Source organism: Sapajus apella, unplaced genomic scaffold (genome assembly GCF_009761245.1).
Source record: "Sapajus apella isolate SASKATOON/1434 unplaced genomic scaffold, GSC_monkey_1.0 scaffold17, whole genome shotgun sequence".
Taxonomy (NCBI): domain Eukaryota; kingdom Metazoa; phylum Chordata; class Mammalia; order Primates; family Cebidae; genus Sapajus; species Sapajus apella.
Window position 1 is genome coordinate 22,641,074 of NW_022436957.1, and position 15,704 is coordinate 22,656,777.

Genomic DNA, 15,704 nt, shown 5'->3' on the forward strand with positions numbered 1-15,704 from the left:
TAGGTTATATATATAGGATATATATATATATATATATGTCCTATAGACTGTCAGAAAAACTGTTGGAAATAATAAATGAATTCAATAAATATTTGAATTAAAGTTTTGAGATACAAAATTGATGTACAAATATCAGTAGTGTTTATGTACAACAACAACCAACTCTCTGAAAAAGAAATCAAGAAAACTATCTCATTTATAATAGCTCCAAAAGTATAAAGTACTTAGCCATAAATTTAACCAAGGAGGTAAAAGATGTGTATACTGAAAACCATAAAACAGTGATGAATGGGATTGAGGAAGATGCAAATAAACGGAAAGACATCTTGTGTTCCTGGAGTGAAATAATTAATATTGTTAAAATGTCCACACCATCTAAAGTGATCTACAGTTTCAATGCAATGCAATCCCTATCAAAATTCCAATTACATTTTTTACAGAAGTAGAAAAAAATCCTAAAACTTGTATAAAACCACAAAACACCCTGAAGAGCCAAAGCAATATTGAATAAAAGGGACTAAGCTGGAGGCGTCACCCTAACCATTTGCAAAATGTAGAACAAAGCTATAGTAATCAAAACAGCAGAGACTAGCATCAAAACAGACTTACAAATCAAAGAAATGGAGTAAAGAGCCTAGAAATAAATCCATGAATTTATAGATCTTTTTACAAAAGTGCCAAGAACACACAACGGAAAATTAGTGTCTCTTCAATTAAATGGTGTTGGAAAACTGGATATTCACAAGCGGAAAAATGAAATTGGCTCCTTATCTCACCCCATATACAAAAATCAACTCAAAATTGATTAAAAACTTAAAATGTAAGACCAGAAATGATAAGCCTACTAAAAGAAAACATAGGGAAAAGTTTTGACATTGGTCTTGGCAAATATTTTTTGAATATGACATCAAAAGCACCATAAAAGGAAACCAAAATAGACAAATGGGATTGCATCAAACGAAAAAGCTTCTGTACAACGATGGGAACAATCACTAGGGGAAAGACAACCTATCAAAATGGGATAAAATATTTGCAAGTCGTAGAGTAGGTGTTTTAAAATTTAAAAGAATAAAATGAATTATATGCCCATATACAAGTAAACTTAGGAAAAGTGGAAAATATTTTAGAAAATAAACATTTATTAAGTTGTGACTCAAAAGAAAAAACAGAAAATTTGTTCAGCCATAAAAGTTGAATACATTTTACCATCAATCCAAAATATTCTTACCGGCCTTAGAACATCACCACATACTTCTGTCCCAGAAAATTATACAGGCTTATTTTAGGAATCAAAAAGGATTATGTGGTGTGCAATCTCAGTAAGTCAAACATTTTAGTATATGTAAGATCATATATTCATGCCCATACTTACAGCTTTAGCTCTTTAATATTGGTGTATCATTTCATAAACTGAGTCCAAAATTTTTTTTCATCAACTGCAAAAGAAACCTTTGATATTTTAAATGAGTTTATCACAATGGTTTTATTATGTTTGCATATTTGTTTTATCTGCCTTATTTGGGATTTATTTTCTCACATTATTTTTATGCTTCCTTGTAATGCATCTATGGTATGAGACTTAAACAACATACAATGTAAATTTATATCCTAGCTCATTTTGCTTTTTGTTTTAATGTGCAGAAATTTTAGAACAAAATTTGCAGTTGAATTTCAGTATCACAAGGGCATTATCATGTTCATTTTTCTCTAATTTTATATATTCTGTTTTCATAGTATTTCCTCACATATATATTCCTTTCCATGTTCCATTTAAATGTTTATAATAATGCATACTTATATATTTTTATTTTTATGTATTATTTTGTTGTACATCACCACATACAGAATTTGGAATAAAAGGTAAAATAAGTGTAAAAAAGAAAAAAACCTCAAATCCAAAAACCCAGAGTTAGCAGCAATTTAGAAAGAAATACATTTTTAAATAAGGTCTTAAATAGAATACTTTCAAAGGAAACTTCTAGCCTACTAAGCCAGAATTGTTTATTAACAAACTATTCAAAACCATATTTTATTTTCTTTACTTTTGCCTAAGACTTTTATAATCCATTGCTCAACAGTTAGTATAGAATGATGAATGCTTATTTTCTGTAATTTTTGTATAAATTTTAAAAAGTAAGTATTCTAAATCTGTTTAAACATGATTTATCTTTATACATTTCCACAATGTGCATTTTTATATGCGCTATTTTCAAAACTAAAGATAACATTTTTATACTCTTATGACATTATGGCTTATTCTTTTGGCTGTAAATTTACCTGTTTTTATACTATAAAATTTGAGTATATGCAGTTCAACGAAATCATCTCAGTTACTTGGTATTTTTTTATTTTAATAGAAAATTGCACATACAAATTACTTACTCATACAAGTAGGCTGCCACAAGTAAATTTATATTTTTGTTGTTCCTTTCTTTGATTTATGTAATATTGTTCTTTTGTCTCATTGAATTATTTCAATGATGTCTTTGGCAGTGTTTTACTAAGTAACGTGTGATTCATAGTGTCGGAAAAGATGCTCCAAGCGTGACTATACTCTCTGATGCATTTACTGATTAAGGATGTTTGACAAACTGTGTCTCAGCTGTGGTGCAACCCACAGGCTTTTCTGTTGTGAGAAGCAAATGACATCTCTAACAGTAAAGAGGCAACATGGTGCCTATGTTTTCCCAACAGTATAGCTTTTATCACTAACACTCAGAGGTCGCAGAAAATGACACCCCATTTCAGCACATAGAAACTCTCAGCTTTCCCAGGGCAGAATCTACAGCAAATAGGCCAATATATGAAGTACAATGGAGTAACATAAAAACTGCTATTGGGCTCTGGTAAATTATATGCTATCTCCGGCTGTTAATTGTAGGCTTGGTGCCTTTTGTTTTAATTTCAGAGATGTGCAGAAGTAGAACCCTTTACTAAACTCATCCAGTATCAATCTATGAACATCCCAATTACATGTTGTTTGTTGGTAGGAAGTCAGGTTGAACTAAGAAAGGAACATTCATCAGTAATGTGTCGGTGGATATAAAAAAAGATGCATGACAAAAGCATGATTCCCCTGTGCTGCATGGATTTTTTTCCTTATTTTATTTCTTTACTAACTAAGCAACTTCCTTAATTATGTTCTAAATATGAGTAAACTTTTGATATTTGTTTAGGCTCTAAGCCAACTACTATTTTGCAGTGAAAAACTCCTTCCACTGTGTAATTATTAAGATATAAGAAATAATTCTAGTTTGCTTATTTTAGTGCCTTAAAATATTCAGAATTATTTTAAAACACTGTAATTTCTACTGGGCATTGAGGGTCTAACTCACTAAGAAAAATGGGTAATTTCAACTTCTGTTTCTAAAATATGTAAAAATATTTTGGCGAGTCAAAGAAGAGTACACATTTTTCCACCCATATGTTGTCTTTATCATCTGCTGAAACATTAGCCTTTTTAATGTGAAAACCTGTTGTAGTGTAAATGTAAACCTCATTAGCTATGGAATTGTTTTGCCCAGTAAAAAAAAAACAAACAAAAAAAAAAACCTAATTTTAATGTGTTTATAGATTTAAAGCATCAGTGAAAATGCCTGCCAGAGAAGTAAAATTAATTCAGTATACTCACTAAACAGATTAACTCAACAGTCTTTCCAAATTGTTTTTATAAATTTTATACAAAGATTAAATTTGTCAAAATAAAATTATCCAAAAAACTAAGAGTCTATAAAAATATGTAGCTCATCAAGTTGATATACTAATACCATAAGCTCTACCTGTCATGTTATATTGTAAATGCTTGCTCTTGTTATTGCACATTTATTGAGTGCTTTGTACTTTACATATGTTTGGAGGACTATTTGTAAGCCTGATTAGTTTATTTTTTATATTTCTCAATCATCAGAAAGAATGTACACATTTAATTTATATTAGTAAAAATAATAGGAACGTTTTCCCTATATTAATTTTGAAGATACAGAAGATAATATATCATCCAAGTGTACTGTGAAAGCAATTTCATGTATATGTACATCCTGTCACAGTTGGATCATAAGCAGAGAATTCAGTTAAACTAAGAGGGAATAAATGAAAATGGAATCTAGGCAAGGAGACAGACTACAATATACTAATACAAGCTGAGGTCAAACTTAGTTTACCACATGTATATCTTTCCATTGGGGAAAACTGTGGGAGATGAAATTTTACAAACATGTTATAAGAAGAATGAATCCTCAAGAGAGAATACAGCTTGGAGGCTTTCAAAAGTAACAAATTAGTCTTTTCTGAGATCTACAATTGTATTTTCTATGTACTATTTTATAGCCAGTTTTTGATCATTGTCCTCAGTTTTCTTACCTTGTACTCTGCATTTGATCTTTAGCTCAACAGCTTTTAGAGGTAGGTTTTCTCTGGTCTCTGTTAAATGATGATAAGGCTGGATCTTCTCATTGTTATAATTCTTTATTTTTTGTTTTTGAAAGAGAACACAGAATGTTTGACCAGATTCTGGATGGAATTTCATTCTTATAATTTCTGGGGTTTTCTCTATTTCAGTCTTTTCTGAATAAAAGGGTTAAGGTTTAAACCACAGAAAAGCTGACTTTGGGCCTTATTACATATCATATAAGGACTATTATAATCTCTAATAAGGTTTAGTCTAAAACAAGATAAATTATTAGGAATTAATTACTCTGTGCAGATATGACAAAGTCCTAAATCGATACAAAACTTTATTTTTTAATTTAGTAGAACACAGAAATGAGAATATTTTCAAAGACATCAACCAGTTAGATTCTGGATCTTCATCATGAAAAAAAAAGTTTCTTTATAATCTGACATTTCTATAACATTTTAGAAATGAGATAATCTCTATAGTTATTAGTGTGAAGTGATCACAATTGTTATAATGGAGATTGCGTATTCTACCACCAGAGATACTGTTGTACATGTGACATGTTTAGAAAGGGAGCATGAACCCCTCTCACAATTAGGGTTTGGCAATTCTGCAATGACATTTATTTGTACATTTATTCATGGAACAAATATTTCTTAAGGATTTCTGAAGGACCAGATACTGTGGCATACCTTGAGGACACACAGACACAGTAGTGGATAAAACATGGCTCAAGCTTTTAAAAGGCTTAGCTCTCTGGAGACAGATGAGTAAATGGAAACTCCCCAAAATATATAAAAACCATAATGCAAGTAAGTACTAAGTGGTAAGAAGTACATAAGAAAACATTTAACCCAGTTTGGATGTATCAGGAGAAGCTTCCTGGAGGAGTTACTGAAGGTCAAGTAGCAGTTAACTTAGTCAAACAGAGAAACAGGCAGGAGAGAAAGCATACAAGTCAGAGGGAGCAGTATGAATAAAGGCTCAGCAATGTACTGTAGCACAACTCATTTGGGAAAACATAACAAACAAAACTGCATTTTTCACGCACAGAACATGAGGCAGGTTATAGCAACCTGTAAGAAAACACAGATGAGTATAGCCATCTTGGCTAGAACTGTTAGTAAAATTACATATAACTTAAAGCTTGGCCAATAAAGAAAAAAATCATTAAAATATTTTATAGCAAATAAATAACTTCAGTCAGCAGGGGGCACTGAATATTAGCATTTTTGCAGACTATAACATTTAAATGGTACTAAGTGATTTCATTTTTAAAATTTACATCTATATAAAATTTTGATGTGAGCAATCACTGTGTGAACTTAGTAATAGATCTGGATCTCACACAAAGTTTTGGTACACAAAAATTTGTGCTAATGACATGTGATTCATTTTATTTTATATTGTCATAGTAGGAGATAGAATAAAGACATGAAATGGAAAACAAAATTAAAATTTGATAAGTATTTTAGACTGAACATAGTGTAAAATAAGACTTATTCTCCATGCTTGAACAGCATGACAGAGTAACGAAAGATAGGAAAAACAATGGATGATACGTTGCTAATGTCTGTTATCAAAAGCATTGGATTACAAAGTTCAAGGGGTCCTAGGAATGTGAGAGTTGGATGAAGGATCAAGGGTTAGCTCTGTGAGGACTTAATATCCCACAGATTGGGATTTAGCATTTAACACTGGGGAGATAGCCCAACTAAAAATGGGTTCCTTAATATTATTTCACATTACAGTATTTGAAAATCCATCATGAGAAATGAATTTGCTTCTGTCTGTATTTTCCATCAACAGATATCCTCCATTGAATAGAAAATTGCTGTGGAAAAAAGAAACATCTCATTTTATGCTATGAATCATTGTCTATGATCCTCGGGGAAGTGCAAAAGGAGAGAAAAGGTTAGGAAGAAATAGGTTTAAAAACTGTGGTGGAGCAAGAAAATTTAAAAGAATTTTTTTTTTTTTGCACTCTATTTCACTAATAATACCGCTTATTTAATGCCCAATACATACCAGAATCTTCCATGTGAAATTACTCATCTAATGTTTTCAAGTATTTAAAGTTGGCATTGTTGCCTTCTTGTTACAAATGAGAAAGTTGAGGTTTAGAAAAGCTATATAAATTTCCCATATTCACAGAGCTACCAATGGCCAAAGTTGAGATTTAGACCTCCTATTTTTTTGCCTGCAAATTCTATTGCTTTCCACTATGCCAAGCTTACTAGGAGTAACACAAGAGTATTTCCCCAGATTAACTTCCTGGTTTAACTCATTTGTCTCACATATTCCAAGGATCTCCAATTCCACAGCCATCCTGGATAACGTTTTCCTGGCTGGAATGTCTGGCATGCAGTGCTACTTCAGTTTAGTTGAATCAGAATATAAGTTCTCTTAATGCTAAGGGGAAAAGGCTATTTCCTGTACCCTTTTTGTGAAAAATCAGACAAAGCATAACCCTGGGAAGATTATTTCTAGAGGAAATCATAAAGCAAATTTCAGCTGATGAATCCCAAGACAATAGACTCTGAGTCATTGGGTCAGAAGAGACCACCAGAGAAAAACCTATGGCATCCAGGTTATTCCATCAGAGTGAAAATGTTCTAACCAAATCTAAGGGCAGCTAAGTGGCTTTACCTTCAGATATCCACTTCTGTTTGGTTGGCTCTGTCATCTAAGTAAGTATTATGTAAAATACATTCAGTGGAACTTTAGTTCCACTAGATTCTGTGAAGGAAAGAAAAATCCTATGGCCAAAAAATAAGTTTCAGAAATGTTTCCTATTTTCTTCTTGGAGATTCAGAGAAAGATAAATTATTTATTTTAAACAGAGCATTTCATAAGCATATTTCACCACTTAATTATTTTTGTTTCTAGCAATGATTATTAACCTACAGAATAATGTTCTGAGTAATTCACACTGGGAAATTTCACGGTAGAACAATAGCTTTCAGTCTTCTTACCAGTTAGAGCCCTCCTATTATTTTTCCCACTTAGACCTCATGTTTGGAAAATGATTTTCACTAGGGTCTTTACAAAATTTATTCAGAGACTATTGTTAGACTTTTAAAAATATTGGCAGGAGGCAAAACCCAGACACCTTCATTACTCTTTATAGGTTCCTTGAGTTACAGATTTGAAAATGGGAATTATTATTCTTACAAGAAATTGCCTGTTAAATAGATTCTACTCATTACTGTCATAGTTAGTTCTTTTATGGTTAGAAAGTTACTGCCATCTCCTCAGCATGTTTTGCTAAATTCATACAGGCATAGAAATAATGCAACTATTGGTTTGACTACAAGTTGTGCAGGGATCTCCCTGTTCTGAGGAGGTGTATATATATATATATATATATATATATATATATATATATATATATATATAAAGGGCTCCATTCTTACCTTCATCAGCTAATTGATATTCTAGAGTCTCTGTACTTTCTGCTAGCCTGGTCTGGGCCCAGGCACTTGGCCAATATCTGGCACAAATAAATCATATACAAATTTTTCAAAAAAATTTTTTTCAAGAGAATTTTCATTGTATAGATTAGTCAAAGATTAAAGGAAAATGTTAATCTTGGATTTGAAAGTTTTTACAGAGCTCTACATTTTTCTGCATTCCAGAGTTGAAAATAGAAATGAAATTTCTGAATTTGAAGCAACAAATTATTTAAAATATTTAGTAGTATACTTTAATATATATTCACCATTATACTATTAAATTCTGTTTTAAAACTTTTAAATTTATCATTACACAAGGTTTATAATAAACTGTTTAAACTCACCACAAGGCATCTTTTAATTATCTGAAGCTACAAATAATACATAAGTAGAAAACATTAAATGCATTTTTTCCTCTTCACTGGTATTCCATATCAATTTATTGCCAATCACACAAGCATTAGCAAATTATCTGATAAGATTTTCTTTATCTGAATTTTAAATTTTTTGATTTGTTTTATTTATCAAATGCATTATGTCTTGATTATAAGAAATGAGATTTCTATTATAGGAAAATTGTCATGCTGCCCATCGCTGTGTACCATTAGGAGGTTCTTCATTTATTTGTTTTTGTTTTCTGCCTGCCTCTGTTTCTTGGCTTATGACTAAAGTGATACAGTACTTGTTCCTCCTGAATACTGTAAACAGGAGAGAGAGAGAGAGAGAGAGAGAGAGCAAGAGCGAGTTTTCATATATGTAATGTAATATATGTAATAATTTTATACAGAGAATATATATGTAATAATTCTATTGCACTTATCACAATGTTCTAAAATAATGAACATTTTATCTGGCTGATTACCAATGTTTTGTAAAAACTGAATCCAGGAAATATTTAAGTGGAGACTTTAAATCTGTAAATATGTAAAAACTTTTTGAAAAGTATGCCATATCTATGCTCCCAAAAGAAAGAAAAAGGAGCTCAATAATTAAAACAAAATACCAAATGTCAGTGAACACACACACACACACACACACACACACACACACACACACAGACTCACTATCTTCCAAAATGCATAGACACATGCATGCTTTGGCCCAAATTCAGATGTTCTCAAAAAGGGTCAACAGACTCCTTTGTATCTTTACTATTTGTTGGAAAGATACTTATTGAGTATTATTGCAAAGATGGAGGATATGAGTTACACCAACTCAGAATGTTTGCACTGGAACACTGTTAAACAGAGAAGCTGATATGTAAACGGGTTTGGTTAATCCTCTAACAGTTTTAGTTTGGGATGCACTAATTTTCCATTTAACTATGTCAATTACCAAAGTCACGTTGCTTTTGAAGAATACTACCATATGTTTTCAATAACTTATATTCCAAGACTTTTAAAATACATATATTTTATTTATATTATCTGTTTTACCTGAATATTTGCATTATGATTCATAGTTTTTACCTGTAAAGTGATCAGTTTTGTCTCTGAAAACAGCCTAGATGAATTTAAGTTCTTTTGATAGTTCTCTTATGCTTCCTTCGTTAAAACACCTGAAAATATGGCTTTTTCTTGCAATATTATAAAAAGGGGAAGAGGAGGAGACACCCCACTGAAAAACAATGGGGAACCCTCCTCCTTTCTCATTCAGGGATTAGGAGAAGTTTGGGCAAATAAAAATATATTTTTTAAAATTGCTTCTCACAATTCTTCATATGTAATCTATTAAATACCATTCAGATAAATAATATTACACACCAATTGATCATCTTCATTAAAGTCATACTTGGGAACCTTAATATTGGGATTTTGTATTATTGTGGCTTCTTTATATTTTCTTTGCATTGACATTACTTTTCTTTTGTTAGATTATATCCTTCACAAAAAATGGAATACTTTATGCAGATTGAATAATGTATTTTAATCAATTTTTTCATGAACACATTATTAAATAGAGATAAACTATTATTTGATATAAAGATTGCAAAATACTCTACCAATGTTTAGTAAGAGTCTGAGTTTAAAAGTTATCAGAAAGAAAAAGGCATGTCCAAGAGTTCAAATGTCACTCAAATGAAGGCACAAAGTTCTTGGAAAAAATATAAATCAGTACATACAATATACACTACCTCTCCCTAGGACAGGAATAGGGGAAAAAATAAATAATAACAGAGAAAAAGACTGGTTTATAAATTTAAGTTACAATATTCATTATAATGCAAATCCTAATTATTTGCATTAAAGTATCTATATTAATACAGCTGTATTTTGATTCACGGTGTCTTTCTATATTCAAAAGCATTTAAACATATAAATATGTAAACAAAAATGTGATAATTATGGTATGTTGTTTAATTTTCTTAACATGATAAAGAATTCACAATTTTGTAAAAAAAATGGAGAAGTCTCCAAATGGCAGCAAAGATTTTATTAGAAACACTTGATGAAGGGTAACTTTTGTTCTCTTATTAACAGTAATACCAAATCAGTGTATTTGTCTATTTTATCAAGACCGCATAGTAAATGTGAAGTGGCTGTGCGATACAAATGCATCTTCAGCTATTTTTTTTACAATTAAATATTTCCTTGTAGTTTTGCTACTAAGGCAATTTGCTCACTCTGCTGCCTATTCTCAAACCCAAAATTACTCTTTAAAACGAGAAATATATTGAAGCAGTAAAAGTATGACTCACACTCTATTATGTTTTTTTTAAAAGTCAGACATTATGAGATAAACGACGTTGACTATACTGCTGAGACTCTTCATGTGAGATGTAAATTATTACTGTAAAACTGGTCAACATCATTTTTAAGGGCTACTTGAACATATTAGGGAATGTGAAATTAAAGCAGAACCGAAGAACAAAATATCTGAAAAAAAATTAGACTTGTGTTTGATACATTAAATATATTTTTCTTTTTTCTTCACAAGAAAAACAAAATGTAAGCTTTAATGCAATTCACCAACACCCCTAAATTGAGTTTTAAGCTTGGCAACTGTTTCTTGGATAACTGTGGGCTTACCACCCAGAGTGTTGTGAGACTCACATGAACTGACTAGTTCCTCTTTGTTCTGATCTCTATTTATTTCCTCAGGCCCAATTCTCTCCTACTTCTGCAAAAGACTGAAATTAAGTAATGCTGCATGCACTCTAATTTTAGTCATAGCATCTTCTCAGGATGATAGGGTGGAGAGACTATGGTATGACAAATATTTCACCCTCTTGTTCAAGCTAAGGATGATAATTTGTGTAATTTATAATAGATATGGGAGATTTGAAAATGTCTTCCTCTTGGCAGCTGTAAAATTGTTATCATAAAATAACATGATTTTAGCCATTTCATTTCATTGCTTTAGAATCAAAAGGAGGAGTTATTTTGATTAGAAAAAAGGGAAAAGATTCTGTGAACTTCTATTATCTAGTAATAAATTTTAAGATTAAGGCTATAATTTTTAAGATACTTAATTTTACAATGTTACTTGTGTTTCTGATTTATAAGTTTATTATGCCAACTTGATGCTCAAAGAAATTTTTGATGAGTGAAATTATAAAAAGCTTCAGTGATTTTTATATATCTCAGTTGCAAAATCTGCAGCATCCATATGTTGGGATCTATATTTCCAATTCATGTAGTCAGGTAGCACTATTTTTAAGCCCCCTTTTAATATAATTCTGACTTTTAGATAGCTATTAACTATTTCCAAGTAGCTGATGATGGCTTGTTTGATTTTGACCCAGTTACAGATTGCTTACTACTCTTAATACACACTCTGTAAAACAAAGGTGAAATATAAAAGTAGTTCAGCTGACTGAATAAACTATGAAAATCTAAATATACAGCAATGATAAAGGAGATCTGAAGGGGACTCGGGGAAAGCACTGACTGTTCACAGATTTATCTAAATAGTTAATTTGCTCCCAGGTTTTAATTCAGTCATTCTGTTACCGTGGGTACCTAGTCAGATAAGAGATGGGCAGGAGAGTGCCTACTCCCACCCCCACCAGGAACTTCAGGTGACCGTTAGGGGGTCAGACAGTTGTTAAGCTGTCGCTCTAACATAAAAATTGGTTGCAGCTGGTGCCAGGGAAAGGCAGTCTCCCAGTGGATAGAAACACCTGAAACTGGTGATCAGCAGCTTCCCAATAAAGACCTCAGGAGTTGGGCGAGTGAGCTCAATCTAGTGCACTAAGAGGCAAAATGGTGGAGTTTAACTGGTATATGATCTTCCTCTACAAACACTTGACTGGTAAGGGAAGAATGCCTCAAGTGACCATGTGTACAACTTCAGTAACCACATTGTGCATATGGCTCCTCCCAAGTGTTGGCAGGCCACCGTGTATGTTGACTGCCCACCCCAAGGGAAGAATGAAGGGAGAAGTAATGCAGCCCCAAAAGCATGCTGTATTAGTCTATTCTCACACCACTGATCAAGACATACCCAAGACTGGGTAATTTATAAAGAAAAGACGTTTAATGGACTCACAGTTCCATGCGGCTGGGGAGGCCTCACAATCATGGTGGAAAGTGAAAGGCACGTCTTACATAGTGGCAGGCAAGAGAGAATGAGGGCCAAGTGAAAGAGGAAACCATTTATAAAATCATCAGATCTTGTGAGACTTATCCACTACCATGAGAACAGTATGGGGAAAACCACCCCAAAGATTCAATTACTTCCAATTATGTCCCTCCTATAACATATAGGAATTATGGGAGCTACAATTCAAGGTGAGACTTGGGGGAGACACAGCCAAACCATGTCACATACCAACATATAAGATCTCAAGCCAAAGGTCAAAAAAACAGCTCTTAACTATACTTCCTTTTTGTTTGTACTCTAAAGCTTTTAAATAAATTTTCACTCCTGTTCTAAAACTTGCCTCAGTCTCTCCCTCTGACTTATGCCCCTCTGTCAAGTTCTTTCTTCTGAGGAGGCAAAAATAGAGGTTGCTACACACCCATATGGATTCATCTGCACTAACAATTCCACAGGTACAATATATATAGTATTACAAGCTAAGTGCTTAGGATTCATTGGTAACAATGGTAGACACTGCCCCAATGACCTTAGAGTCCACAAAGCAGCACATAAAACTAAACCAAAAATTAAAGTATGATGTCTGCTATGACAGGGGTCACAGATACTAGGGAAACAAGGCAGAAAAAAAATGCTTTACACAGATTGGGAAAGTGATCGAAGTTCTTTCTGGTGGAAGAGACTTTGATGTGGAGATCTGAAGTGTGAGTAAGTATTCTGTGAAGAGAAGAGATGAGGGGGATTCAGAGAGACGTCACATAAAGAGCACGATGCATTGCCCAAACTGAAGGAGATTCCATGGAAAGAGATCTGCTTTTATGATGCTAGGAGAGATGCAGAAAACTCTGTATTTGACTATCTGTATCAGCAAGGGACAGCCTAACTGGGCCAAGTTCTGAAGTGAGACTTGTCTGAGTGGCCAAAAAACATTCTACAGAAGTCTTTGCCTAATTTTTTTTGGGGGGGGGCTACTTTCCTGGAGTTTTTTGATTGTTTGGGTTTTTTATTTTGTTTTGCTACTTTATTGAAGCATTCACTCTCTATTGTTTTGTATATTTGCTCCCACTTCTGTATAAAATTTTCACACACCTGAAACAAACCTCTCAGTCAGTCTTACCAGCTTGCCTTCCTCCCAATTTCCATCTCTCTGCCTAAGAGCTTTCTGCTTGGCCAAATTCGCTTTATTTGCAACTGATAGGAGAAGAAGTCTTTTTGTCTTTTTCAGCAGTAGGCAGCCCAAATTAGACTAGTGTTTTGTTGTTGTATTCTTTTTGTTTTGAGACGAAGTCTCACTTTGTTGCCCAGGTTGGAATGCAATGGCGTGATCTCGGCTCACTGCAACCTCCGCCTCCTGGATTATAGCAATCCTCCTGCCTCAGCCTCCTGAGTAGCTGAGATTACAAGCATGCAACACCACGCCTGGCTAATTTTTGTATTTTTAGTAGAGACAGGGTTTCACTATGTTGGCCAAGCTGGTCTCAAACTCCTGACCTCAGGTGATTCACCAGCCTCGGCCTCCCAAAGTGCTGGGATTACAGGTGAGAGCCACCGCACCCAGCCAGACTCATGTTTACTTTATAAACCACTTGCCACTGCAAGGAATTTGGGCAGCTAGAAGTTAGCATTGATTCAAATTTGTCTGGATTTATCCCCATCTGGAAATGTTGACCGCTCCTCTAAAGATAAATAAGTCTAGAGATCTAATGTACAGCTGGATACTATAATTAATAATATGACATTGTACAATGAAAATTTGCTAAGAAGGCAGACTTTAAGTGTCCTTACCACACACCAAAAAGAAGTAGTAAATGGAAGGTGATGAATATCTTGAACTGCTTACCTATAGTAATCACTTCATTATAGACATGTACATCAAACATGTTGCACACCTTAAATTTATACTATATATATATATATGTTTTAAACTTGTGTTTGCTCTGATGTTTGCTTAATTGTATGTAAAATGCTTTGTGTAGACAAAAGGCTAAACCTATAAGAAGATGACTATCAGTTTTACCAGAGTCTCCAGAATTTCAAATAGTAAGATTTTTTAAATTGTCTGAAAAGAAATATTTAGATGTAAAATGCAAAAATAAGAAATATTCAACACGAAATATTTTATGTGCTAAGATGAGTTATGACAAAAAAGGAAAACTCAGTATATATCATTATTTGTCTGAGACACATTGTTTATTTTTAGACAAAATGTTGATTTTACGACTTAAAATTAGATTATCCTTTTTCTTCTTAGAAAAGCCATGCCTGAGAAAAATAATCTATTAAGCTAAATAAAGACATAATTTGCACTTAAACACAAGCAAACAAAACTTATTATATTGCATAGCTAATAGTAACACTGCTAAAATTGAGCCATCTGTTCTACTTAAAAACTTTATTTTGAAATTGCTACGAGGTATAAGTAACAATGTTCTTGGATGTCCCATTCTAAAATTGATTATCCTCTAAGAATATTTATCAATTATTTTTATGGTTAAGACATTTTTCTGACATTTTGCTGAGAATTTTATTGACAATTTCCTATTTAGATTTTGATTTCTTTGATTTTTTAAATTGACCATTACTAATTTCTTAAGTTTTAAAAATGTTTTCCATGTTTAAAGATCATGTCTCTATGGTGGTGTTATGGACCACCCAAAATACATGATTATTACTTTGATGTTTCTCTTTAGTTTTAGATATTTCTACCTTAAATTACCAAATGGAAAGGGTGAAGGACCCTTCAATGCAATGCATGAGGGAGTGCTATAGAGAATAAACATTCCTCTGAATCAGCAACAAGTTCTTGGGTCCCAGTGGGAAAAAAAATATGTTTAACCAGGAATAATAAAAAATTCCATGGCTTGGCATGGTGCATCATTATATTACTCCTATTAAACCATATAGGACGTCATAGAGTAATCAGTGGAGCCTACACTAGAATATAAATTTCACACAAAAAAAGTGATTTTTGTCTTTTATTCACTGAAGTATCCCAGGTGCATAGGAGAATATTTAACATTTAATAAATGTTCATTAAACATTTGTTGAAAGAATTGAAAGGAGATAGAATATAATGTTTATTAAATATAGTCACTGTTTTGAGCACTTCACAATATGCTATCTTAGTGAATCCTAGCACAATCCTTATGGAAGAACCATGAAATTACCTTTTAACAAAAAAGATAATTGAGGGTCAAAATGATAAGTTTAATTACCCAAGTGCTTACAGCTGGCAGCCAGCAGATACGGCAATCAAGTTATATTCAATAGGCTGCAGAATATTACACCAGCAACAGTATCAGCTACTCATA